The sequence below is a fragment of the Triplophysa dalaica genome, chromosome 5 (assembly GCF_015846415.1).
Source record: "Triplophysa dalaica isolate WHDGS20190420 chromosome 5, ASM1584641v1, whole genome shotgun sequence".
Classification (NCBI taxonomy): Eukaryota; Metazoa; Chordata; class Actinopteri; order Cypriniformes; family Nemacheilidae; genus Triplophysa; species Triplophysa dalaica.
The window spans coordinates 16165077-16190220 of record NC_079546.1 but is presented as its reverse complement, the minus strand read 5'-3'; the positions used below and the strand labels follow the sequence as shown (position 1 = coordinate 16190220).

The 25144-nt window shown below is 43.6% G+C and overlaps 27 non-coding genes and 1 pseudogene across 27 annotated transcripts; 16 read left to right on the top strand and 12 right to left on the bottom strand.

Moving 5' to 3' along the window:
* The first annotated feature begins 1299 nt into the window (after nt 1–1299).
* trnay-gua (transfer RNA tyrosine (anticodon GUA)) lies at nt 1300–1386 on the top strand. The gene is given in 2 exon segments: nt 1300–1336; nt 1351–1386. It is a non-coding gene; the product is annotated as a tRNA-Tyr (tRNA).
* Nucleotides 1387–1438: 52 nt separating this feature from the next.
* trnae-cuc (transfer RNA glutamic acid (anticodon CUC)) lies at nt 1439–1510 on the bottom strand. The gene has a single exon. It is a non-coding gene; the product is annotated as a tRNA-Glu (tRNA).
* A 93-nt stretch (nt 1511–1603) lies between these two features.
* Nucleotides 1604–1677, bottom strand: trnam-cau (transfer RNA methionine (anticodon CAU)). Its single transcript has one exon. It is a non-coding gene; the product is annotated as a tRNA-Met (tRNA).
* A 1006-nt stretch (nt 1678–2683) lies between these two features.
* Nucleotides 2684–2766, top strand: trnal-cag (transfer RNA leucine (anticodon CAG)). Its single transcript has one exon. It is a non-coding gene; the product is annotated as a tRNA-Leu (tRNA).
* Nucleotides 2767–2982: 216 nt separating this feature from the next.
* trnar-acg (transfer RNA arginine (anticodon ACG)) lies at nt 2983–3055 on the top strand. The gene has a single exon. It is a non-coding gene; the product is annotated as a tRNA-Arg (tRNA).
* Nucleotides 3056–3129: 74 nt separating this feature from the next.
* trnay-gua (transfer RNA tyrosine (anticodon GUA)) lies at nt 3130–3216 on the top strand. Its single transcript is given in 2 exon segments — nt 3130–3166; nt 3181–3216. It is a non-coding gene; the product is annotated as a tRNA-Tyr (tRNA).
* An 86-nt stretch (nt 3217–3302) lies between these two features.
* On the bottom strand, nt 3303–3374 carry trnae-cuc (transfer RNA glutamic acid (anticodon CUC)). Its single transcript has one exon. It is a non-coding gene; the product is annotated as a tRNA-Glu (tRNA).
* Nucleotides 3375–3467: 93 nt separating this feature from the next.
* On the bottom strand, nt 3468–3541 carry trnam-cau (transfer RNA methionine (anticodon CAU)). Its single transcript has one exon. It is a non-coding gene; the product is annotated as a tRNA-Met (tRNA).
* Nucleotides 3542–4547: 1006 nt separating this feature from the next.
* trnal-cag (transfer RNA leucine (anticodon CAG)) lies at nt 4548–4630 on the top strand. Its single transcript has one exon. It is a non-coding gene; the product is annotated as a tRNA-Leu (tRNA).
* A 363-nt stretch (nt 4631–4993) lies between these two features.
* On the top strand, nt 4994–5080 carry trnay-gua (transfer RNA tyrosine (anticodon GUA)). Its single transcript is given in 2 exon segments — nt 4994–5030; nt 5045–5080. It is a non-coding gene; the product is annotated as a tRNA-Tyr (tRNA).
* An 86-nt stretch (nt 5081–5166) lies between these two features.
* Nucleotides 5167–5238, bottom strand: trnae-cuc (transfer RNA glutamic acid (anticodon CUC)). The gene has a single exon. It is a non-coding gene; the product is annotated as a tRNA-Glu (tRNA).
* Nucleotides 5239–5331: 93 nt separating this feature from the next.
* Nucleotides 5332–5405, bottom strand: trnam-cau (transfer RNA methionine (anticodon CAU)). Its single transcript has one exon. It is a non-coding gene; the product is annotated as a tRNA-Met (tRNA).
* Nucleotides 5406–6411: 1006 nt separating this feature from the next.
* Nucleotides 6412–6494, top strand: trnal-cag (transfer RNA leucine (anticodon CAG)). The gene has a single exon. It is a non-coding gene; the product is annotated as a tRNA-Leu (tRNA).
* Nucleotides 6495–6711: 217 nt separating this feature from the next.
* Nucleotides 6712–6784, top strand: trnar-acg (transfer RNA arginine (anticodon ACG)). The gene has a single exon. It is a non-coding gene; the product is annotated as a tRNA-Arg (tRNA).
* Nucleotides 6785–6866: 82 nt separating this feature from the next.
* Nucleotides 6867–6953, top strand: trnay-gua (transfer RNA tyrosine (anticodon GUA)). The gene is given in 2 exon segments: nt 6867–6903; nt 6918–6953. It is a non-coding gene; the product is annotated as a tRNA-Tyr (tRNA).
* Nucleotides 6954–7031: 78 nt separating this feature from the next.
* On the bottom strand, nt 7032–7103 carry trnae-cuc (transfer RNA glutamic acid (anticodon CUC)). Its single transcript has one exon. It is a non-coding gene; the product is annotated as a tRNA-Glu (tRNA).
* A 93-nt stretch (nt 7104–7196) lies between these two features.
* Nucleotides 7197–7270, bottom strand: trnam-cau (transfer RNA methionine (anticodon CAU)). The gene has a single exon. It is a non-coding gene; the product is annotated as a tRNA-Met (tRNA).
* A 1007-nt stretch (nt 7271–8277) lies between these two features.
* On the top strand, nt 8278–8360 carry trnal-cag (transfer RNA leucine (anticodon CAG)). Its single transcript has one exon. It is a non-coding gene; the product is annotated as a tRNA-Leu (tRNA).
* A 217-nt stretch (nt 8361–8577) lies between these two features.
* trnar-acg (transfer RNA arginine (anticodon ACG)) lies at nt 8578–8650 on the top strand. The gene has a single exon. It is a non-coding gene; the product is annotated as a tRNA-Arg (tRNA).
* Nucleotides 8651–8732: 82 nt separating this feature from the next.
* trnay-gua (transfer RNA tyrosine (anticodon GUA)) lies at nt 8733–8819 on the top strand. Its single transcript is given in 2 exon segments — nt 8733–8769; nt 8784–8819. It is a non-coding gene; the product is annotated as a tRNA-Tyr (tRNA).
* An 86-nt stretch (nt 8820–8905) lies between these two features.
* Nucleotides 8906–8977, bottom strand: trnae-cuc (transfer RNA glutamic acid (anticodon CUC)). The gene has a single exon. It is a non-coding gene; the product is annotated as a tRNA-Glu (tRNA).
* A 93-nt stretch (nt 8978–9070) lies between these two features.
* Nucleotides 9071–9144, bottom strand: trnam-cau (transfer RNA methionine (anticodon CAU)). Its single transcript has one exon. It is a non-coding gene; the product is annotated as a tRNA-Met (tRNA).
* Nucleotides 9145–10152: 1008 nt separating this feature from the next.
* On the top strand, nt 10153–10235 carry trnal-cag (transfer RNA leucine (anticodon CAG)). Its single transcript has one exon. It is a non-coding gene; the product is annotated as a tRNA-Leu (tRNA).
* Nucleotides 10236–10452: 217 nt separating this feature from the next.
* trnar-acg (transfer RNA arginine (anticodon ACG)) lies at nt 10453–10525 on the top strand. Its single transcript has one exon. It is a non-coding gene; the product is annotated as a tRNA-Arg (tRNA).
* An 82-nt stretch (nt 10526–10607) lies between these two features.
* Nucleotides 10608–10694, top strand: trnay-gua (transfer RNA tyrosine (anticodon GUA)). Its single transcript is given in 2 exon segments — nt 10608–10644; nt 10659–10694. It is a non-coding gene; the product is annotated as a tRNA-Tyr (tRNA).
* Nucleotides 10695–10780: 86 nt separating this feature from the next.
* On the bottom strand, nt 10781–10852 carry trnae-cuc (transfer RNA glutamic acid (anticodon CUC)). The gene has a single exon. It is a non-coding gene; the product is annotated as a tRNA-Glu (tRNA).
* A 93-nt stretch (nt 10853–10945) lies between these two features.
* On the bottom strand, nt 10946–11019 carry trnam-cau (transfer RNA methionine (anticodon CAU)). The gene has a single exon. It is a non-coding gene; the product is annotated as a tRNA-Met (tRNA).
* Nucleotides 11020–15960: 4941 nt separating this feature from the next.
* Nucleotides 15961–18462, top strand: LOC130421206 (uncharacterized; annotated as a pseudogene).
* The last annotated feature ends 6682 nt before the right edge of the window (nt 18463–25144 follow it).

Here is a 25144-nt window from a genome sequence, read left to right as displayed (position 1 = left end):
TTGCGGTTTCATAAAGAGTAGATATTGGGGGATTAAAACACAGCTGACATCAGTTACATGCTTTAATGGTAAAACTGTTACATTTCGCGTGAATCTATAAGCATTTGGGCCATAAGCACCGTAACTTATGTCACGTTAACTCCATGTAAGCATCGCATCATAAATAGACTCGGCGCCAAAATGAGAGCAGCACTGCTGCTTCCACGTGCAGTATGAATGTTCTAACCTGTTCTAACAATAAGTTTCATTTTCTATGATTTGTGTAAGAGAATAAGCAGGCGGTGATAACGCACTGGTTACACGTGTAGTGAACAACAGACTATCCTCTCTTCTCCATTGCTCATCTGACACACCTCTGAACATGACGTAAAATGAACTAGCCAATCAGAGAGCTTGTTACATCTGTCTCACCGCGTCTAATTTGCATTGTTTTACCTCGTTTGAACATGCAAGGCCCCAGAGTGTCACGCAAATGGTAAATAGAGAGGCTAAATGGAAAAGCTAAATGATTTGGCAAATCGAATAGCAAATCGGATAAGGAAATGCAGAGGGGAAATGGAAATGCAAATGCTAAAAGAAAAAGTCTTTTAAATGACGGATTAAAACTTTTATTTCTAGTTTAATTGGTAAATCCAATTATTTATTCCTCTTATTAAATCGCATTTTAAATAGATTTCGAAATTCCACTATTTATAAAGGAATTCATTAATGCGCTTTAAAATGGTGTTTTTATTTCGTGTTTTATGTTGATTTTTAAAAGTCCCTTATAGTATTTATTGATGGATTAATATTTAATTTAATAATTACACGATTATAAGTAATAAGTGCACGATTGCTGAGAGGCCGAACGCCCACACTGTCAGGATGGCCGAGCGGTCTAAGGCTCTGCGTTCAGGTCGCAGTCTCCTCTGGAATCCCACTTCTGACATTGCTTTGCATGTCACACTGGAGACTCCAGGCTCGGCTTTACATGGAAACGGCCGTGTGCTAATTTAAGTCAGACAGTGTAAGGGTTCCAATCCACATCTGCTTTGAAGTTGCAAGTAATCTTGATTGCCAGGCACAGGTTTGTTCCAGAGAGCGTGGGTTCTGTCAGCCCCTTTGCCTGTTCTCGATCTGCGTTCTTCCTGTGTGCCCTCAAAGAGGGCCAGTGGGGCTATGGATAACGCGTCTGACTACGGATCAGAAGATTTTAGGTTCAACTCCTGGCTGGCTCGTTGCTCCTCAGCTCCTTTTCGTGCCACGAGGGCTTCCGCTGACAAGGCCCAAAAATAGCTCAGACGATAGACGGTATCCGGGCCTTCGATAGCTCAGTTGGTAGAGCGGAGGACTGTAGGCATCTCACTGGTCATCCTTAGGTCGCTGGTTCGAATCCGGCTCGAAGGAAGCGTCTCTTTAAGCCTTGGAGACCTTCAAAGGTTATTCCCTTCAAAGCGCATTCCCTGACCGGGAATCGAACCCGGGCCGCGGCGGTGAGAGCGCCGAATCCTAGCCACTAGACCACCAGGGAGCACCCGCTCGTGAACGTTCCTACGCGGGAGCCGGAAAGATGTGTCGCCTTAATAGAGCCAGTCTGTCAGTTCAAAAGAATTTCCCACCACACTACCCCGTGTGAGGCTCGAACTCACGACCTTCAGGTTATGAGACTGACGCGCTGCCAAACTGCGCCAACAAGGCGTATCACGGCATGTTTAAGTAAAGAGCAAAGGTTAAAAGTGAAAAGACTAGGCCTTTTGTTGATATAACAGGGAAGCTGTCCATTTGGTTTCGGCCAAACGTTTGTTTTGGAAGGGAACTGCACATATAAACAGGCTGCGGGGAGTTCTAAGAATGGATATTCTTGCTTGTGACCATGCTTGTGATGCAATCTGAGAAAACATAGGAAATCGCTGTCCGCTAAATTCTTTTGCAGCGTCCGCCGGACGCAGTGGAGCAACTCTGGTCTGACCGTTTTCAGTGACAGAATAGCCTGACATTTCAGTATGCAATGTTTTATAAAAATAAAAGTAACAACAACCACAAAATACAAAACACAAAACTTTTCATTAAATCTGATTCATCAATTTCATATGAGTTGTTAAAGCGCAATTAGTGCATCGCATGAGGAGCAGGACTTAGTTTAAATGACTGTAGGGTTCACTTTTTTATGAAACAGGTAAAGGGACGGAAACTCCTTGGGATAATGAAGCCATACACATCGCCCTTACCATAAATCAGGACTGTTCAATTAAAGCGGTCAATGTTCTTTTTTTGAAGTAAAATCTACTGAACATACAAACAAAGTGTAACAATTTAAATGGATTCATCGCGAGCAAATTACTGACAAAGCTACTAAAAATGCATCCGTTCCCTGCCATTTATACCAGAACAGATTCTAAATTATCTTCCCAATTAAAACAGTGTTCATTAGGAAATGCTCTTAACAGGCTGATCATTAATGCAATTGGTTTAAAATATATAATTCTTGCAAAAAATAGAAACAAGACCTCACGGTTTATGAATAAGCATCAAATCGAAGAGTGAAGTGTCGAAAAGTGAGAAGGAAAGGTCCCCTCTATCTGGGAATCGCGCTCCTTGCGGTACGTTATTTCTAAATGGCCTGTGTGCCATTGAACGGCTGCATTTAAGGGTCCATTCCGAAAGTGGTGGGTGCACGATTGCTGAGAGGCCGAATGACCACACTGTCAGGATGGCCGAGCGGTCTAAGGCGCTGCGTTCAGGTCGCAGTCTCCTCTGGAGGCGTGGGTTCGAATCCCACTTCTGACATTGCTTTGCATGTCACACTGGAGACTCCAGGCTCGGCTTTACATGGAAACGGCCGTGCGCTAATTTACGTCAGACAGTGTAAGGGTTCCAATCCACATCTGCTTTGAAGTTGAAAGTAATCTTGATTACCAGCCAAAGGTTTGTTCCAGAGAGCGTGGGCTCTTTCAGCCCCTTTGCCTGTTCTCGATCTGCGTTCTTCCTGTGTGCCCTCAAAGAGGGCCAGTGGCGCAATGGATAACGCGTCTGACTACGGATCAGAAGATTATAGGTTCGACTCCTGGCTGGCTCGTTGCTCCTTTTCGTGCCACGAGGGCTTCCGCTGACAAGGCCCAAAAATAGCTCAGACGATAGACGGTATCCGGGCCTTCGATAGCTCAGTTGGTAGAGCGGAGGACTGTAGGCATCTCACTGGTCATCCTTAGGTCGCTGGTTCGAATCCGGCTCGAAGGAAGCGTCTCTTTAAGCCTTGGAGACCTTGAAAGGTTATTGTTTTTTCAAAGTCCCACGAATACAGCCAGAGGATGTCCAAAAGCGCATTCCCTGACCGGGAATCGAACCCGGGCAGCGGCGGTGAGAGCGCCGAATCCTAGCCACTAGACCACCAGGGAGCACCCGCTCGTGAACGTTCCTACGTGGGAGCCGGAAAGATGTGTCGCCTTAATAGAGCCAGTCTGTCAGTTCAAAAGAATTTCCCACCACGCTGCCCCGTGTGAGGCTCGAAGTCACGACCTTCAGATTATGAGACTGACGCGCTGCCAAACTGCGCCAACGAGGCGTACCACGGCATGTTTAAGTAAACAGCAAAGGTTAAAAGTGAAAAGACTAGGCCTTTTGTTGATATAACAGGGAAGCTGTCCATTTGGTTTCGGCCAAACATTTGTTTTGGAAGGGAACTGCACATATAAACAGGCTGCGGAGAGTTCTAAGAATGGATATTCTTGCTTGTGACCATGCTTGTGATGCAATCTGAGAAAACATAGGAAATCGCTGTCCGCTAAATTCTTTTGCAGCGTCCGCCGGACGCAGTGGAGCAACTCTGGTCTGACCGTTTTCAGTGACAGAATAGCCTGACATTTCAGTATGCAATGTTTTATAAAAATAAAAGTAACAACAACCACAAAATACAAAACACAAAACTTTTCATTAAATCTGATTCATCAATTTCATATGAGATGTTAAAGCGCAATTAGTGCATCGCATGAGGAGCAGGACTTAGTTCAAATGACTGTAGGGTTCACTTTTTTATGAAACAGGTAAAGGGACGGAAACTCCTTGGGATAATGAAGCCATACACATAGCCCTTACCATAAATCAGGGCTGTTCAATTAAAGCGGTCAATGTTCTTTTTTTGAAGTAAAATCTACTGAACATACAAACAAAGTGTAACAATTTAAATGGATTCATCGCGAGCAAATTACTGACAAAGCTACTAAAAATGCATCCGTTCCCTGCCATTTATACCAGAACAGATTCTAAATTATCTTCCCAATTAAAACAGTGTTCATTAGGAAATGCTCTTAACAGGCTGATCATTAATGCAATTGGTTTAAAATATATAATTCTTGCAAAAAATAGAAACAAGACCTCACGGTTTATGAATAAGCATCAAATCGAAGAGTGAAGTGTCGAAAAGTGAGAAGGAAAGGTCCCCTCTATCTGGGAATCGCGCTCCTTGCGGTACGTTATTTCTAAATGGCCTGTGTGCCATTGAACGGCTGCATTTAAGGGTCCATTCCGAAAGTGGTGGGTGCACGATTGCTGAGAGGCCGAATGACCACACTGTCAGGATGGCCGAGCGGTCTAAGGCGCTGCGTTCAGGTCGCAGTCTCCTCTGGAGGCGTGGGTTCGAATCCCACTTCTGACATTGCTTTGCATGTCACACTGGAGACTCCAGGCTCGGCTTTACATGGAAACGGCCGTGCGCTAATTTACGTCAGACAGTGTAAGGGTTCCAATCCACATCTGCTTTGAAGTTGAAAGTAATCTTGATTACCAGCCAAAGGTTTGTTCCAGAGAGCGTGGGCTCTTTCAGCCCCTTTGCCTGTTCTCGATCTGCGTTCTTCCTGTGTGCCCTCAAAGAGGGCCAGTGGCGCAATGGATAACGCGTCTGAATACGGATCAGAAGATTATAGGTTCGACTCCTGGCTGGCTCGTTGCTCCTTTTCGTGCCACGAGGGCTTCCGCTGACAAGGCCCAAAAATAGCTCAGACGATAGACGGTATCCGGGCCTTCGATAGCTCAGTTGGTAGAGCGGAGGACTGTAGGCATCTCACTGGTCATCCTTAGGTCGCTGGTTCGAATCCGGCTCGAAGGAAGCGTCTCTTTAAGCCTTGGAGACCTTGAAAGGTTATTGTTTTTTCAAAGTCCCACGAATACAGCCAGAGGATGTCCAAAAGCGCATTCCCTGACCGGGAATCGAACCCGGGCAGCGGCGGTGAGAGCGCCGAATCCTAGCCACTAGACCACCAGGGAGCACCCGCTCGTGAACGTTCCTACGTGGGAGCCGGAAAGATGTGTCGCCTTAATAGAGCCAGTCTGTCAGTTCAAAAGAATTTCCCACCACGCTGCCCCGTGTGAGGCTCGAAGTCACGACCTTCAGATTATGAGACTGACGCGCTGCCAAACTGCGCCAACGAGGCGTACCACGGCATGTTTAAGTAAACAGCAAAGGTTAAAAGTGAAAAGACTAGGCCTTTTGTTGATATAACAGGGAAGCTGTCCATTTGGTTTCGGCCAAACATTTGTTTTGGAAGGGAACTGCACATATAAACAGGCTGCGGAGAGTTCTAAGAATGGATATTCTTGCTTGTGACCATGCTTGTGATGCAATCTGAGAAAACATAGGAAATCGCTGTCCGCTAAATTCTTTTGCAGCGTCCGCCGGACGCAGTGGAGCAACTCTGGTCTGACCGTTTTCAGTGACAGAATAGCCTGACATTTCAGTATGCAATGTTTTATAAAAATAAAAGTAACAACAACCACAAAATACAAAACACAAAACTTTTCATTAAATCTGATTCATCAATTTCATATGAGATGTTAAAGCGCAATTAGTGCATCGCATGAGGAGCAGGACTTAGTTCAAATGACTGTAGGGTTCACTTTTTTATGAAACAGGTAAAGGGACGGAAACTCCTTGGGATAATGAAGCCATACACATAGCCCTTACCATAAATCAGGGCTGTTCAATTAAAGCGGTCAATGTTCTTTTTTTGAAGTAAAATCTACTGAACATACAAACAAAGTGTAACAATTTAAATGGATTCATCGTGAGCAAATTACTGACAAAGCTATTAAAAATGCATCCGTTCCCTGCCATTTATACCAGAACAGATTCTAAATTATCTTCCCAATTAAAACAGTGTTCATTAGGAAATGCTCTTGACAGGCTGATCATTAATGCAATTGGTTTAAAATATATATATCTTGCAAAAAATAGAAACAAGACCTCATGGTTTATGAATAAGCATCAAATCGAAGAGTGAAGTGTCGAAAAGTGAGGAGGAAAGGTCCCCTCTATCTGGGAATCGCGCTCCTTGCGATACGTTATTTCTAAATGGCCTGTGTGCCATTGAACGGCTGCATTTAAGGGTCCATTCCGAAAGTGGTGGGTGCACGATTCCTGAGAGGCCGAACGCCCACACTGTCAGGATGGCCGAGCGGTCTAAGGCGCTGCGTTCAGGTCGCAGTCTCCTCTGGAGGCGTGGGTTCGAATCCCACTTCTGACATTGCTTTGCATGTCACACTGGAGACTCCAGGCTCGGCATTTACATGGAAACGGCCGTGCGCTAATTTAAGTCAGACAGTGTAAGGGTTCCAATCCACATCTGCTTTGAAGTTGCAAATAATCTTGATTACCAGACACAGGTTTGTTCCAGAGAGCGTGGGTTCTTTCAGCCCCTTTGCCTGTTCTCGATCTGCGTTCTTCCTGTGTGCCCTCAAAGAGGGCCAGTGGCGCAATGGATTACGCGTCTGACTACGGATCAGAAGATTCTTGGTTCGACTCCTGGCTGGCTCATTGCTCCTCAGCTCCTTTTCGTGCCACAAGGGCTTCCGCTGACAAGGCCCAAAAATAGCTCAGACGATAGACGGTATCCGGGCCTTCGATAGCTCAGTTGGTAGAGCGGAGGACTGTAGGCATCTCACTGGTCATCCTTAGGTCGCTGGTTCGAATCCGGTTCGAAGGAAGCGTCTCTTGGAGACCTTGAAAGGTTATTGTTTTTTCAAAGTCCCACGAATACAGCCAGAGGATGTCCAAAAGCGCATTCCCTGACCGGGAATCGAACCCGGGCCGCGGCGGTGAGAGCGCCGAATCTTAGCCACTAGACCACCAGGGAGCACCAGCTCGTGAACGTTCCTACGTGGGAGCCGGAAAGATGTGTCGCCTTAATAGAGCCAGTCTGTCAGTTCAAAAGAATTTCCCACCACGCTGCCCCGTGTGAGGCTCGAAGTCACGACCTTCAGATTATGAGACTGACGCGCTGCCAAACTGCGCCAACGAGGCGTACCACGGCATGTTTAAGTAAACAGCAAAGGTTAAAAGTGAAAAGACTAGGCCTTTTGTTGATATAACAGGGAAGCTGTCCATTTGGTTTCGGCCAAACATTTGTTTTGGAAGGGAACTGCACATATAAACAGGCTGCGGGGAGTTCTAAGAATGGATATTCTTGCTTGTGACCATGCTTGTGATGCAATCTGAGAAAACATAGGAATATCGCTGTCCGCTAAATTCTTTTGCAGCGTCCGCCGGACACAGTGGAGCAACTCTGGTCTGACCGTTTTCAGTGACAGAATAGCCTGACATTTCAGTATGCAATGTTTTATAAAAATAAAAGTAACAACAACCACAAAATACAAAACACAAAACTTTTCATTAAATCTGATTCATCAATTTCATATGAGATGTTAAAGCGCAATTAGTGCATCGCATGAGGAGCAGGACTTAGTTCAAATGACTGTAGGGTTCACTTTTTTATGAAACAGGTAAAGGGACGGAAACTCCTTGGGATAATGAAGCCATACACATAGCCCTTACCATAAATCAGGGCTGTTCAATTAAAGCGGTCAATGTTCTTTTTTTGAAGTAAAATCTACTGAACATACAAACAAAGTGTAACAATTTAAATGGATTCATCGTGAGCAAATTACTGACAAAGCTATTAAAAATGCATCCGTTCCCTGCCATTTATACCAGAACAGATTCTAAATTATCTTCCCAATTAGAACAGTGTTCATTAGGAAATGCTCTTGACAGGCTGATCATTAATGCAATTGGTTTAAAATATATATATCTTGCAAAAAATAGAAACAAGACCTCATGGTTTATGAATAAGCATCAAATCGAAGAGTGAAGTGTCGAAAAGTGAGGAGGAAAGGTCCCCTCTATCTGGGAATCGCGCTCCTTGCGATACGTTATTTCTAAATGGCCTGTGTGCCATTGAACGGCTGCATTTAAGGGTCCATTCCGAAAGTGGTGGGTGCACGATTCCTGAGAGGCTGAACGCCCACACTGTCAGGATGGCCGAGCGGTCTAAGGCGCTGCGTTCAGGTCGCAGTCTCCTCTGGAGGCGTGGGTTCGAATCCCACTTCTGACATTGCTTTGCATGTCACACTGGAGACTCCAGGCTCGGCATTTACATGAAAACGGCCGTGCGCTAATTTAAGTCAGACAGTGTAAGGGTTCCAATCCACATCTGCTTTGAAGTTGCAAGTAATCTTGATTACCAGACACAGGTTTGTTCCAGAGAGCGTGGGTTCTTTCAGCCCCTTTGCCTGTTCTCGATCTGCGTTCTTCCTGTGTGCCCTCAAAGAGGGCCAGTGGCGCAATGGATTACGCGTCTGACTACGGATCAGAAGATTCTTGGTTCGACTCCTGGCTGGCTCATTGCTCCTCAGCTCCTTTTCGTGCCACAAGGGCTTCCGCTGACAAGGCCCAAAAATAGCTCAGACGATAGACGGTACCCGGGCCTTCGATAGCTCAGTTGGTAGAGCGGAGGACTGTAGGCATCTCACTGGTCATCCTTAGGTCGCTGGTTCGAATCCGGCTCGAAGGAAGCGTCTCTTTAAGCCCTGGTGACCTTGAAAGGTTATTGTTTTTTCAAAGTCCCACGAATACAGCCAGAGGATGTCCAAAAGCGCATTCCCTGACCGGGAATCGAACCCGGGCCGCGGCGGTGAGAGCGCCGAATCCTAGCCACTAGACCACCAGGGAGCACCCGCTCGTGAACGTTCCTACGTGGGAGCCGGAAAGATGTGTCGCCTTAATAGAGCCAGTCTGTCAGTTCAAAAGAATTTCCCACCACGCTGCCCCGTGTGAGTCTCGAAGTCACGACCTTCAGATTATGAGACTGACGCGCTGCCAAACTGCGCCAACGAGGCGTACCACGGCATGTTTAAGTAAACAGCAAAGGTTAAAAGTGAAAAGACTAGGCCTTTTGTTGATATAACAGGGAAGCTGTCCATTTGGTTTCGGCCAAACATTTGTTTTGGAAGGGAACTGCACATATAAACAGGCTGCGGGGAGTTCTAAGAATGGATATTCTTGCTTGTGACCATGCTTGTGATGCAATCTGAGAAAACATAGGAAATCGCTGTCCGCTAAATTCTTTTGCAGCGTCCGCCGGACGCAGTGGAGCAACTCTGGTCTGACCGTTTTCAGTGACAGAATAGCCTGACATTTCAGTATGCAATGTTTTATAAAAATAAAAGTAACAACAACCACAAAATACAAAACACAAAAAACTTTTCATTAAATCTGATTCATCAATTTCATATGAGATGTTAAAGCGCAATTAGTGCATCGCATGAGGAGCAGGACTTAGTTCAAATGACTGTAGGGTTCACTTTTTTATGAAACAGGTAAAGGGACGGAAACTCCTTGGGATAATGAAGCCATACACATAGCCCTTACCATAAATCAGGGCTGTTCAATTAAAGCGGTCAATGTTCTTTTTTTGAAGTAAAATCTACTGAACATACAAACAAAGTGTAACAATTTAAATGGATTCATCGTGAGCAAATTACTGACAAAGCTATTAAAAATGCATCCGTTCCCTGCCATTTATACCAGAACAGATTCTAAATTATCTTCCCAATTAAAACAGTGTTCATTAGGAAATGCTCTTGACAGGCTGATCATTAATGCAATTGGTTTAAAATATATATATCTTGCAAAAAATAGAAACAAGACCTCATGGTTTATGAATAAGCATCAAATCGAAGAGTGAAGTGTCGAAAAGTGAGGAGGAAAGGTCCCCTCTATCTGGGAATCGCGCTCCTTGCGATACGTTATTTCTAAATGGCCTGTGTGCCATTGAACGGCTGCATTTAAGGGTCCATTCCGAAAGTGGTGGGTGCACGATTCCTGAGAGGCCGAACGCCCACACTGTCAGGATGGCCGAGCGGTCTAAGGCGCTGCGTTCAGGTCGCAGTCTCCTCTGGAGGCGTGGGTTCGAATCCCACTTCTGACATTGCTTTGCATGTCACACTGGAGACTCCAGGCTCGGCATTTACATGGAAACGGCCGTGCGCTAATTTAAGTCAGACAGTGTAAGGGTTCCAATCCACATCTGCTTTGAAGTTGCAAGTAATCTTGATTACCAGACACAGGTTTGTTCCAGAGAGCGTGGGTTCTTTCAGCCCCTTTGCCTGTTCTCGATCTGCGTTCTTCCTGTGTGCCCTCAAAGAGGGCCAGTGGCGCAATGGATTACGCGTCTGACTACGGATCAGAAGATTCTTGGTTCGACTCCTGGCTGGCTCATTGCTCCTCAGCTCCTTTTCGTGCCACAAGGGCTTCCGCTGACAAGGCCCAAAAATAGCTCAGACGATAGACGGTATCCGGGCCTTCGATAGCTCAGTTGGTAGAGCGGAGGACTGTAGGCATCTCACTGGTCATCCTTAGGTCGCTGGTTCGAATCCGGCTCGAAGGAAGCGTCTCTTTAAGCCCTGGTGACCTTGAAAGGTTATTGTTTTTTCAAAGTCCCACGAATACAGCCAGAGGATGTCCAAAAGCGCATTCCCTGACCGGGAATCGAACCCGGGCCGCGGCGGTGAGAGCGCCGAATCCTAGCCACTAGACCACCAGGGAGCACCCGCTCGTGAACGTTCCTACGTGGGAGCCGGAAAGATGTGTCGCCTTAATAGAGCCAGTCTGTCAGTTCAAAAGAATTTCCCACCACGCTGCCCCGTGTGAGGCTCGAAGTCACGACCTTCAGATTATGAGACTGACGCGCTGCCAAACTGCGCCAACGAGGCGTACCACGGCATGTTTAAGTAAACAGCAAAGGTTAAAAGTGAAAAGACTAGGCCTTTTGTTGATATAACAGGGAAGCTGTCCATTTGGTTTCGGCCAAACATTTGTTTTGGAAGGGAACTGCACATATAAACAGGCTGCGGGGAGTTCTAAGAATGGATATTCTTGCTTGTGACCATGCTTGTGATGCAATCTGAGAAAACATAGGAAATCGCTGTCCGCTAAATTCTTTTGCAGCGTCCGCCGGACGCAGTGGAGCAACTCTGGTCTGACCGTTTTCAGTGACAGAATAGCCTGACATTTCAGTATGCAATGTTTTATAAAAATAAAAGTAACAACAACCACAAAACACAAAAAACTTTTCATTAAATCTGATTCATCAATTTCATATGAGATGTTAAAGCGCAATTAGTGCATCGCATGAGGAGCAGGACTTAGTTCAAATGACTGTAGGGTTCACTTTTTTATGAAACAGGTAAAGGGACGGAAACTCCTTGGGATAATGAAGCCATACACATAGCCCTTACCATAAATCAGGGCTGTTCAATTAAAGCGGTAAATGTTCTTTTTTTGAAGTAAAATCTACTGAACATACAAACAAAGTGTAACAATTTAAATGGATTCATCGCGAGCAAATTACTGACAAAGCTACTAAAAATGCATCCGTTCCCTGCCATTTATACCAGAACAGATTCTAAATTATCTTCCCATTTAAAACAGGGTTCATTAGGAAATGCTCTTAACAGGCTGATCATTAATGCAATTGGTTTAAAATATATAATTCTTGCAAAAAATAGAAACAAGACCTCATGGTTTATGAATAAGCATCAAATCGAAGAGTGAAGTGTCGAAAAGTGAGGAGGAAAGGTCCCCTCTATCTGGGAATCGCGCTCCTTGCGGTACGTTATTTCTAAATGGCCTGTGTGCCATTGAACGGCTGTATTTACAGGTCATTCAGCTTTCCTGTAGCTCAGTGTTAAGAGCATTGCAAGGTTGTGGGTTCGATCCCAGGGGATTGCAAATACCTATGTTTAGGATAAAGCAATGTAAGTCGCTTTGCATAAAAGTGTCTGCCAATGCCTAAATGTAAATGTAAATGTTAGACCTGTGATTGCCAACAAAGGTTATATAACAAAGTATTGATATAAAGTTTTTTTAATGACCAAATACGTATATTCCACCATAATTTGCAAATAAATTCATTAAAATTCCTACAATGTGATTTTCTTATTTTGTCTCTCATAGTTGGGGTTAACCAATGTTGAAAATTACAAGCCTCTCTCATCTTTTTAAGTGAGAGAACTTGCACAATTGGTGGGTGAATAAATACTTTTTTGCCCCACTGTATATAGCATCCCTGAAAGAAGTGTTACATTGAAGATACCAAATATTGAACAGGTGTGCAAGCAGTTTCAAAATATAAAGGTTGTTGTCTCTACTACAAACAACTAGAAATTAAATTTGGTGTCGATAGTGAAATCTCAGTTAAATAGTATTCCTACTTATTTACAAAATGATGAAGGCTTAAAATGGGCAATTTTTAATGTAAGATCGATTTCTTGGTGAACATTTTTTATTCGTAACATTTGAACTGCAAAAAAATTCAATTTTATTGTTTTTATGTAAACATGGCTTGATCAAAATGGGGTTGTGTTCCAAAATGAGGAATGCCCTTCAGAATATACTTTGTTGTGGCAAAAAGGATGGCAGAATAGCTGCTAAATCTATGGAGTCATTGGCCTGTAAAGGGGTTGTTTTTGACAAGTTTTTAATTTTCAAGCATTTAGCAATAGAACTGTCAGAAAATAAATGTTTGGTTGTTATAATATATGGCAGTCCTAAGCACAATCCCTGTTTAAATCTTAGTTCTCTGAACTTTTAACCTTGTGTGTTACTAGTCATAGTAAAACTTCATCTCTTTCTGTCTGTGCGTGACTGAGTGGTTGATGTTTGTTTGTTCGCTGAGTTTGATGGGCATGATAGAGGAAAGAGCTTTTTTCCTCATTCTTACTGCTGGTTTTTAAGACGTAGCCTGATGTTTTAGAGGCGGCTGGCCTTTACCCACACCATTGCTTCACTCGCCGGGATTCCAGTTTACGAGTGACGACACGCAACTACATCGGTCGCCGTGGAGAAACGGGTAACCAGTACTGAATTTTTCTGTCACTGACCTGTACTTTATCATACCTAGGCCTGTTTTTTGGATACCCGGGTCCTACTTAATATTCTGTCTTTCCACGTTTGGGTGGTGCGATGGGCATGGAGAGAAAGAAGTGGTTGCTCCTTGCCTCTTTCTGTTAAATTTTTTCTTTGTCCCTATTTATCTCTGGGGGCACCTACTACAGTGCTCACAATAACGTGTGAATCATATAAAGGGACGTGCTCATTTGGCTGTTCACTTAATATCACATCATTCCCTTTGCCCCTATTTTTCACCTCTGACACTTTTAATTTGGTGTGTCTGTCTACCTAATTTATGTGATTATATGTCTGATACTATTATTGTATGGTGTCCCTCAAGGATCAATTCATGGGTTCTGCATCTAGGGTTGCAACCCATCCCTTCAAATATGGAATCGTCCCGTATTTGAGAATGAAATTGCGGGTCCATTTTGAATCAATACGGGTTTTGTCCGGTAATGTTTTTTTTTTTAAAGCAGCGTCTCATGAAAATCATCCCACACGCATTTTATGAAAATGCTTCCTTTCATACTCTTGATTGGGTTATACTTGATGTAATCCTTAGTTTTATTGGTTTGTTTAACTGTCAAGTGAGGAGGGTTGAGGAGGTTCACACACCTGAACCTCATCACTTCCTGTTTGCTGAGAGAGCGTGGTTTGAGACCGAGCTCCGTCAAACTTTTCTAAATATATCGTTTATTCCTGTTATTTCTTAATATTTATGTTCTAAATTGATAACTCACAGAGGGTTAAACCTATCCTTAAGTGTATCCCATACCAAATATCGTCATATAACGCACAGATACATTTGTTTTGTACGACCATTCGCTATTAGCACTCAGGCTGTTAGCATTCCCAGCCTTTATTTTTCTGAATATTGCCTCTATATTGCCACTGTTCTCATAATGACACCACTAATGGCTAATGATTCAGATATGTGTTTAACGTTACCTTTGAGTGCAGATGATGAATCTTTCTTTCAGTCAGAACTGGAAGCATTGGAGAAGCAGATCCATGATCTACTCGAGAGGCAAACATGTCTGCGAGAACAAAAAATGGCGCTGGAAACATCCCGGGCTGACGCTCGCAAAGCTGCGGTAAGTGTTCGACGTGATTGTAATACTCCTATCACTTCTACTCCGTGTGTTTCTATGCACAGAGCCCAGGCTTCAAGATCACAACGAGCCGAAATGAATTTCACTCCTGCACCTGCACGGCGAGATGCGAAATCCAGGACCGGAGCGATGAACTCTCCCCCACCGCCGCCACCGGTCTTCGAGATTTCTACGAGAAATCGCTATGCCGCCCTCTGCGAGACGAAATCCAACGCTGTGGTCATCTGAGACTCAATCGTCCGGAACGTACGCGCCTCCTTCAATGAAGGTAAGGTGCGTACTCACTGTTTTCCTGGCGCCCGTGTTCTCGATGTCTCTGCGCAGGTAACTGCGATTCTGAAGGAGGATGCAAGTGTGGGAGCCGTAGTTCTGCACGCGGGGGTCATGATGTGAGAATGCGGCAGTCGGAGATCCTGAAGAGGGACTTCAGGAGTCTGGTCGATACTGTTCGCAACACATCGCCCACGGCGAGGATCATCGTATCAGGGCCGCTTCTTCTTACCGACGAGGGAATGAAAAGTTCAGTAGACTATTTACGCTTAATAATTGGTTAATGTCATGGTGTATTGAACAGAAGCTGCTCTTTGTAAATAATTTTGATCTGTTCTGGGAGCGACCAAGGCTCTTCCGCCCCGACGGGCTGCACCCCAGCAGCATTGGAGCGGAAATTCTGTCTGACAACATCTCAAAGACGATACGCACCATTTGACTAGTAAGTACAAATTTTAACCATAGTCTGTGTTGCTCTCACCCACCTGTTAAGAATGTTACTGCTTCCAAATGCATAGAGACTGTGTCTGTCCCCCGAATTATACAACCAAATAATAATTTATTTAAAAGTCAGAGAAAAAATCTTATCATGATTAAACCAAAAGACAATATATTTAATGAGCAAAACCAACGCCTGAAGTTTGGGCTACTTAATATTAGATCACTAAATCCAAAGGCAGTTATTGTAAATGAAATGATCACAGACAACAGTTTTGATATACTTTGCCTTACTGAAACCTGGCTTAAGCCAAATGATTACTTCGGTCTAAATGAGTCTACTCCACAAAGCTACGGTTATATTCATGAGCCACGTCCGGTTGGTCGAGGTGGTGGTGTCGCAACAATCTTTAGAGACTTTCTTACCGTTACTCAGAGAACAATGCATACATTTAAATCATTTGAAGTGCTTGCGTTGAACATAACTGTTCCAAATAAAAGTAAAAAACCATTGGCCTCTCTTACATTGGTTACTGTGTATAGACCCCCTGGGCCTTACACTAATTTTCTGATAGAGTTCGCAGACTTCTTATCGGATCTATTGGTTAACGTCGATAAAGTACTGATTGTTGGAGATATTTATATCCACGTAGATATTGCTAACGATCTATTAGCTGTGGCGTTTAAAGAACTGCTAGACTCTTGTGGTGTAACACAATACATCAATAGACCTACTCATCGCCTTAATCATACCCTAGACTTGATTATATCTCACGGAGCCGATCTAACCAATATCAATGTTATACCTCAAAGCGACGATGTTTCCGATCACCATCTTATAACATGTACACTGCGCACTGCAGAAATCAGTTGTATATCTCGTTATCGACAGGGTAGAACAATCACCTCAACTACTAAAGATAGTTTCGTAAAGACCTATCTGCAGCGTTTGACACTGTCAATCACCAGATACTGCTAGCAACCCTGTCATCACTAGGAATCACAGGCTCTACCCTCTGCTGGTTCAAATCCTACCTCTCCGACAGATCCTTCAGGGTGTCATGGAGGGGCTCGCTGTCCACGGCTCACCACATGATCACTGGGGTCCCTCAGGCGTCGGTGCTTGGACCGCTGCTTTTTTCCATCTACACGACATCACTGTGACCCATCATACAGGCACATGGCTTCTCATATCACTGTTATGCCGACGACACCCAGATCTACATCTCGTTTCACCCAGACGATACCACTGTAGCAGCTCGCATTACAGCCTGCCTCGAGGACATCTCAGCTTGGATGAAAGACCATCACCTCCAGCTGAACCCTGCCAAGACCGAACTACTCGTGTTTCCGCCACACCCTACGGTCCAACACGATTTCAACATCCATCTTGGCAATACCACAATCATCCATTCCAAAACAGCCAGGAACCTCGGCGTCATATTTGATGAACAGCTGTCCTTCAATGATCACATTGCAAAGACAACACGATCGTGCCGATATGCCTTATTCAACATTAGAAAGATCAGACGATATCTCACGGAGCATGCGGCACAACTCCTTGTCCAGGCCCTGGTAATCTCAAGGTTGGACTGCTGCAATGCTCTCCTTGCTGGTCTTCCTGCAAAGGCTATCAAACCACTTCAGCTGGTTCAGAACGCAGCAGCACGCCTCGTCTTCCAACAGCCCAAAAGGGCACCATTTTCTCTAATACATTAGAAGCGGTCGCACCTATGAAGTCAAAAAAGATTAATAAAAAGTTCATAGCACCATGGTATAATAACACCACTTGCGCCCTAAAAAGAGAAACGCGTAAACTGGAGCGAAAATGGAAACAAACCCAATTAGAGGTCTTTAAAACTTCTAAACTAACAAACAAACAGACTCCACCTGACCTGGGTATTTCGCCGCACCTTGGTAGCAACGAATTCATCAAGTTTTTTACTGAGAAAATCGAAATAATACGAGACAACATAGCTAAAACCAAACCTCCAAGTGTGTCGGAAGAATTAGTTTTAACCATCACCCAAAAAGAAAAGCTAGAGTGTTTTTCTCCTATAAATCAAGAAGATTTAATTAAAATTATTTTTAATAATCATGTCGTCGTAAAACCGACGACATGCTTATTAGACCCCATTCCGACTACTTTATTAAAAGAGTTACTACCTGCTGTAATTGAGCCCATTTGTAACATAATCAACTCGTCAATTAATCTAGGACATGTCCCAAGACCCTTTAAGCTGGCTGTAATTAAGCCTCTTATCAAAAAACCAAACTTAGACCCCAATGAACTTGGAAGCTATAGGCCGATTTCAAATCTCCCTTACTTGTCTAAAATACTAGAAAAAGTAGTGTCAACTCAACTGTGTACCTTCCTACAAAATAATGACATGCACGAAAAGTTTCAGTCTGGCTTTAGACCGCATCACAGCACTGAAACTGCGCTCGTTAGAATTACAAATGACCTTCTTATTGCTTCAGATAAAGGTAACGTCTCACTATTAGTCCTGCTTGACCTTAGTGCTGCTTTCGATACTGTAGACCATAAAATACTACTAGATCGTTTACACAATTATATCTGTATTCAGGGACAGAAAATGCAATGGTTCAGATCTTACTTAACAGACAGATATCAATACGTCCATTTAAATGGGAAATCGTCAAATCTTACGCAAGTAAATTATGGATTACATCAGGGATCGGTTTTAGAACCCTTGCTTTTCTCCATATACATGCTGCCCCTCGGCAACATTATTCGAAAACATGGAATTAGCTTCCACTGTTATGCAGATGATACTCAGCTATATATCTCATCAAGACCAGATGATTCCTTTAAGCTATCCAAACTGGCAGAGTGCATCGAGGACATAAAACATTGGATGACTAGTAATTTCCTCCTTTTAAACTCTAGCAAAACAGAAATATTACTTATAGCACCAAAATCAAGTAAACAGAATATCTCCGATTACAGCCTGCAAATTGAAAGCTGCACTGTTACTCCAACAAATACAGTTAAAGACCTAGGCGTTATATTAGACGGCAACCTGTCATTTAAAAATCACATCTCAAATATCACAAAAACAGCCTTCTTCCACCTTAGAAATGTTGCCAAATTACGAAATAATTTGTGTGTTGCAGACGCAGAAAAGCTTATTCATGCATTTGTGACCTCACGGCTTGACTATTGTAATGCTCTACTTAGTGGTTGTCCTGTATCATCGATAAACAAACTACAGTTAGTTCAGAATGCAGCTGCCAGAGTTCTTACTAGGTCAAGAAAATACGATCACATAACCCCAGTTTTATCATCGCTTCACTGGCTACCCATTAAGTATCGTATTGATTTTAAAATTCTTTTAATTACTTACAAAGCCCTGAACGGTTTAGCACCTACTTACATTAACCAAGCTTTTATCACATTACAACCCATCACGCTCTCTAAGATCTCAAAACTTAGGATTTGTGATAACACCTAGAATAACAAAATCCACCAAAGGGGGACGAGCTTTCTCATACGTAGCACCTAAACTCTGGAATAGCCTTCCTGATACTGTTCGAGGGTCAGACACACTCTCCCAATTTAAATCTAGATTAAAGACACATTTTTTCAGCCAAGCTTTCACTTAATGCATAGTTAATGAACAGCAGCTACGCTAATTATTCTCTTTATTCTCTTTCCGCCTCCCGAGGTAGGAAGAAGTTCCACCATGTCCAGACGACCGACAGATGCCCATCCCCAATTTGAGATTATGCCAGCTACAGCTGCAGACTGACTGACCATCCCAGCTCCATCTAAGGCAATTCCACCACCAGCCAAGAGAAATATAACCATCGGACCATCCCAGCTCAGACCACTACATCCCCAACCAAGAGCAAAGATGGACTATTTGTCTTATTAATGCTGAAGTTACAATATTTGGTATTAAATGCTAAACTAAAATCACATGTCACCAGTTTGAGTGCAGCTATGACACGTCAGAGGGGATCTGGCCCTCCCGGTTGAGCCTGGTTTCTCCCGAGGTTTTTTTCTCCATTAATCAATCATTGGAGTTTGGGTTCCTCGCCACAGCAGGGCAGTGTTGGCCTGCTCACCGGGAGACTGCATTCATTCATTTATTTATTTAATTAGAAATTAGATATTATTTATTAGAATGATCTTACTCGTTGTATAAATACCATGCACTGTGCTGTGTTTTAACTTTTCTGTTTTTCCTGTTTGCCCCTGTAAAGCTGCTTTGAAACAATACACATTGTGAAAAGCGCTATATAAATAAACTTGAATTGAATTATCATGATTAGTGTTTGTTCAGTTGGGGTCTTGGTACTTGAATCTCATTACATGAAAACTCTTTCAGATTAGACATTAGCAATTTTAAAAAGACAGTGGCATATTCAATTACATGAATATGAATTAACAAAATACTTCAAATTGACATATCAACTGAAATGCATACTGGGAATCATAAATGAGTTTGGATGTTGTTATCCAGCATGCATTGCAGCATAAATTTTTCTTCTGTTGATCGTCATCATTGTTGAGTTTCATACACTAATTCAAGACGTCTTTGTATCCTTAATTAAATTAACTATTGTATAATTTCTAAAAAGATTTGACAGTCATTTCACTACTTTATCCACATCCTGTAGTATTAGATTTTGTTAATGATGTAGAAAAGACGTCTGTTGGACATGTCTTTGTTTGGTTGGTTTTATCTATGCTGAATATTTACCAGAATGAATTTTCACAGGCTCCCCGTGACCCGAGGTAGTTCGGATAAGCGGTAGAAAATGGAATGGAATGGAATGGAATTTTCACAGTGACTAGTTGTCTCTTGCATCTTCTATCGCTGGTTAATTTATTTCTGTTTTTAATTTCCCAATATAATTATTTCAACAATCTTTAATTTAATTCATTCAGATTTTTGCACCTTTTGTTTGACCTACTAGTTTTAAACATTTCAACAAACTTACATTATGCTTTCTCTGGCTGACACACTTGCTTCAGTTCCTGTAGCTAATATATTGTATCAGTTGTGTTTGAATTGGGAGATGTCCAAATGAGTACTGGTAAATGTCAAAATTTAACAGTGTTGAAAACCATTAGTATACACTAACAACAGTTCTACTGAAGACAACACTACACCGACCTGGCCATCATTCAGACTCTAGCTGACAACGATGTGTTGATCGTACCTGTTTCATCTAATGATTATGTATGGAATGGTCTTTTCAGAGACTCTTGGAAGTGGTCTGATGGAACAAACGTCACCGCTTAACCAATTAACTGGAATACTTATCAACCTGACATGACAGGGATGAATTGACCTTGTGGCGCAGCAGGTCCTGATGGTCTGATAGATGATGGGCTCTGCTCAGATGTCCTTCCCTTCATCTGCATGCACAGTAGGTTTCAAGTGATTCTTAGCCACTCAAACCTAATAAATCTTGTTTTTTCTTCCAACAGCCAAGTATTAATGCCAATGTGATTTATGTTGTTGCAGATTCAAGTAATGTTCTCAAAGAATCAACGCAACAGATTGTCAGATTGGAGGAGAAATCTGGTCTAAATGTAAATGACTACGCAGTGATGGTGACCATCTTACGGTGGTCGAGCATTAAACTGTGTTCTAAAACCGATGAAAAAGCGGCGGTTGTGTTGTTAATCCATGCAGAGTGTAAGTGTGTACCAGAAGTAATGAAGAATTGACTCTGTTCTTCAGGTAAAGCAGAAACTGGAGGATTGTGGCATAGATTACACATGATTGACATGGAGACAACAGCCCGATGGAAATGTTTTCACACCAAAACCTGAAGATATAAATCTCAAACAGAGAAGCTGTTCAGTCTTTCCTTTTGACATGTAACAGTCATTAGTACATCGGTTAAGTGATTTCACTAAAAGGAAACGTAACATGAAATTGGTAACGAAAGATCTAAAGTTAAAATAAAAGAATCATGAGCCCAAGTAAAGCAAACCCTGATAACAATAATAGTGGTTCGTTGAAAGATTTTTCAACATTAATTGAAGGTGCAAAAGTGATATTGATTTAATGCACAACAAAATGATTAAAATATATTTAACATAGATTTTTCAACAACCATGTTTAATAGTTTAAATATTTTCTTCTTTAATGCATTCAAAAGTAGTTAGCCTTTGCTGGTGTGGGTTTCAATGTAACATATTTAATTAATCAAAAAATGTCTTATCTTTGAATTCATATTTATAAATGGGTTTATGTAGCTATGAAACATTTAAAGCAATGTTAAATTATTCTCTTTGATTTTTATTGTAGCACAGTAATTTAGTGGCATTTAGTGATTTTAGTTGTATTAATATTTAAAATTAGCTTTTATGCTTTTACTTTTATTTTTGTGTTAATTTTAGTAGAAGTTTTAAGATTTTAGTATGTGTTTTTTTTCATTACATGACTGTGAGAATCTGGATTTCGTCCTGTCCTCTATAAATATTGCATCTGTGTTTAATACAAAGTTCATATATCATATGTATTCAGTCGTATTCATTCCTATTAATATTAGTTTTTATTGATATAAGATCTGCCTTACTTTCTTGTTGTTTAACCTCGTTGAAAGTTGTATCGTATCTTATGCTGTCTTATGTTGATATAAGTATCTGTTGTTCTCCATCTCAAGGTTCCTAATAATGTCTAGTGACCATTGTTTTGATATTGTAATATTAAATACGTGATCATATCTGATTGTTCAGGAGGAATAAGACTAAATAGAAAGTCTGGTGATTTTCCACTCTGGTGGTTTTAAATGACACCTCCTGTTTCAAGCATATAAATATTAGTCCTTAATACAATAAACTTTGGACTCTGATTGAACAAGCACTTGAGTCTGTATCAAACTTTGTCTCCAGGCCTGAAACTCTGTGTGTTCAGTCGACTAGACTCTTCAACCGTAGAATGTTGTTTAGACAGGGGGACAGTTTACATTCTTACAATGACTTATTTTTTTATTTTAATGTTGTCTAATAATACATTTTTATTGAAGTTTCATTTTAGTTATAGTTCACGAGTTCACCTGAGCAGATAATGAAGATAGCAGGGGTAGTAAAAGTATGCGTGTTTGGCGTGCTGTCCGGGGAGCAGGTTCCGAGCTCGCCGATTCCATCCGATCCCGGAACGCTCCCACCCTCCAGTAGCTCGGAAACGGCCGAACCCAGAACTCACCCCCCAAAAGTGCAAGGATATGAGTTGGACAGCAGCCAGGTAGCGCATACTCCCCAAAACAACTGCTGAGAGGAAGGCTTCCTGGATGGTGGCTTGCGGTCGCCATGGGCTGGGGGCCCTTGCAGGTCCTGATGTAGTAGATGTTGTCATGGCCTCTGGATGTAGATTTTTGAGTTCTTCTGTGATCGTGAATTATGATCATGTTCCTGGGGAGCAGCAGAGCTGGAAGGTTGGCTAGCTTAGGCAGGGTGATTTTGCCCGTCTGCTGTGGCAGAGCATTAGTTGAAGAACGGGCTTCTGCTGGGAGGTCGCTGTGGCGACACTGGCTTTGAGGATGAAAGGCGTTTTGCTGAGGCAGAGCGTGGGTAGGAAGCAGTGGTCCCCTGCGGGGCATTGCTGTTGCAATGTTAGCTTCAAGATGCGTGACATCTGCTGCGGCAGAGTAAAGATTGGGAGCCCTGGGGTGGTCACTGCGGTGACTCAGGCTTCTAGCATGGGTGGGGGTTTGGAACAGGTTCTGCTGCGGCAGAGAGAAGTATACATCAATGTGCCCATGTGGGGGTGTTCGCTGACGCGATGCTGTCTGCGTGCTGCTTGACGTTAACTGCTGTAGAACCATTGTTGGACACCCGAGAGTGATCACTGTGTTGACACTGGCTTGTAGCTTGGGTGTGGAACACGTTCTGCTGCGGCAGAGAGAAGTTTTGAAGGCATGGTCCCCTTCTTGTATTGGGGGGGTTGGGGGGGTGGGGAGCACGTTCTGCTGCGACAGAGAGAAGTGTGAAGCTCGGGCCCCTGGTGGGGCGGTCGCTGCGGCGATACTTACTTCGGGCATAGTAGGGGAGGGGAGAAGCACAATACTTCGGGGGAAGGGGTAAGGGAAACATGCGAGGGATTCTATCAGAAGAAAGACATTCTGCGGCGGCAGAGAGAGGGATGAAGCACGGGCCCCTGCGGGGGCGGTCGCACAATACGATACTGGCTTCGGGGGAAGGGGACAAGGGGAAGGAAACATGCAGGTAGGGGTCAGCTGGGGGTAGGAAAGACGTTCTGCAGCGGCAGAGTGAGGGATGAAGCACGGGCCCCTGCGGGGGGCTGTCGCGTGGTACGATGCTGGCTTCTGGGGAAGAGGAAGGGGTAAGGGAAGCATGCGAGGGAATTTAGGGGAAGGGAAGACATTCTGCTGCGGCAGAGTGAGGGAGGAAGCACAATACTTCCGGGAAGAGGTAAGGGTGACAAACAGGGATTCAGCTAGGGGGTGGAAAGACATTCTGCTGCGGCAGAGTGAGGGATGAAGCGGTCTGCTTCTGGGGAATGGGATGGGGGAAGGGGTTGAAAGCATCGGACGACCAACGACCGAGTGTTTGGATCTGAAATTTTGTGAGGCCTTTTTGGGCGGCCGTAGTTGCAGCGCCGATGCGGAAAGAATGGGTGGAAAATAGATCCGCCGGAATCCCCGATTGTAGTAAGACCAATTGAAGGTGTTTTTTGAACCAAAAACGTGATGCAGGGTGATTTGAATTGTCCACAAAGAGAGGGGCAGATGGATATGAGGCCTGTGATGTCCTGGAGTGGAGGTATGCTGCTAATGTTTGGAACGGCTGGATCGGTGAAGGGAGTTTGAAGATGTAAATTAAATGACCATGTCTGGCCTGGTCTGTCTTGCTCTGCTTAATGAAATATGATATGGTTTCCTGATCGAGTGTGGACAAATCAGCATTGGAAGGGTGAGCTGAAGGATCGAAGTGAGATGTAGTGGTAAATTCTGAACCTCTGAGAAAGCCGAAGAACGGCAGAATGAACATAGCATCGAGGGTGCGTGCGGTGCGCTTCGTGTGGTAGCCTCTGCAAAGAGTAGAGATGCATTTTGTTAGGATCTCTAAGGTTATGGGTTGCCTGGCATCTCGAGGAGGAGGTTGGGTTCTTTGGATGCCCTTTAGGAGCAGGGATGTCTGAGGACTTTCTATGGCTGGGGAAGGTGAATTGTAGATCAATTTGTGAAAAAATTGGATCCCGCTCAAGTAACCTTTGATTAAGCTGGCTTTGAGATGTTTCGTGTTATTGAGGAAGGAGATGAATGACGTGATGGAGAGGAGGGAAAAATCCGGAAGGGGATGTTATATGAGAGGTGGAACGTTTTGAAGTTCTTCCAAGCCGTGAGGTATGACTGTTGGGTCCTGTGAGAGACGGCATAGATGATTGAATTTCTAGAAGCGGTGAGCAAGGTGTTTAGAGGGTGATTTAGTTGAATATTAAGGCTGAATAGGGAGAAACCGGCGTTGGTGATTGGTCTGCCTCTGGAGCAAGCAGCCTGGATTTCTGAAATGAAAAGCGAGAAAGGGCGTCAGCTATCTGGTTTTTAACTCCAGGAACGTGTCTAGCGGACAGGACGAATTGGTCGCACGCTGAGATCCAAATTAGGCGTCTCAGAAAAGGCATTAGGCCGAGCGAGTGGGAGCGGCCCTCATTGATGCAGTGTACCGTAACTTCATTGTCGCAATGGACCACGATCCTGGAGGCGGACCATTCCTTTCCCCATAAATTGGCCGCCGCCACTAAAGGGTACAGCTCGAAAAGAGCTGACGATCCAAGGGACTGCGGTAGGCTCGTGAGCTGGGGGGTGCCACGTTGACGCGAACCAACGACCCTGGTAGTAACCCCCAAAACCTATTGAGGGAGCTGCGTCCGTATACTGGCGAATGTCGACGGGGAGAGATATCCATTCGTTGTAGAAGAAGGAGATACCGTTCCATTGTCTCAGGAATTTGATCCATAGACAAAGCTCGTCGCGGCAAGAGCTGTCCAGGTGGATTAAGTCCTCCAAAGCGTGAGCCGAGGAAGCAAGGGAAAGGAGGTGCGAAACGAATGGCAACCTTGGGGTATGATTCGCATCGCGAAGTTCAAATGGCCCAGGATGGATAAAACGTCGC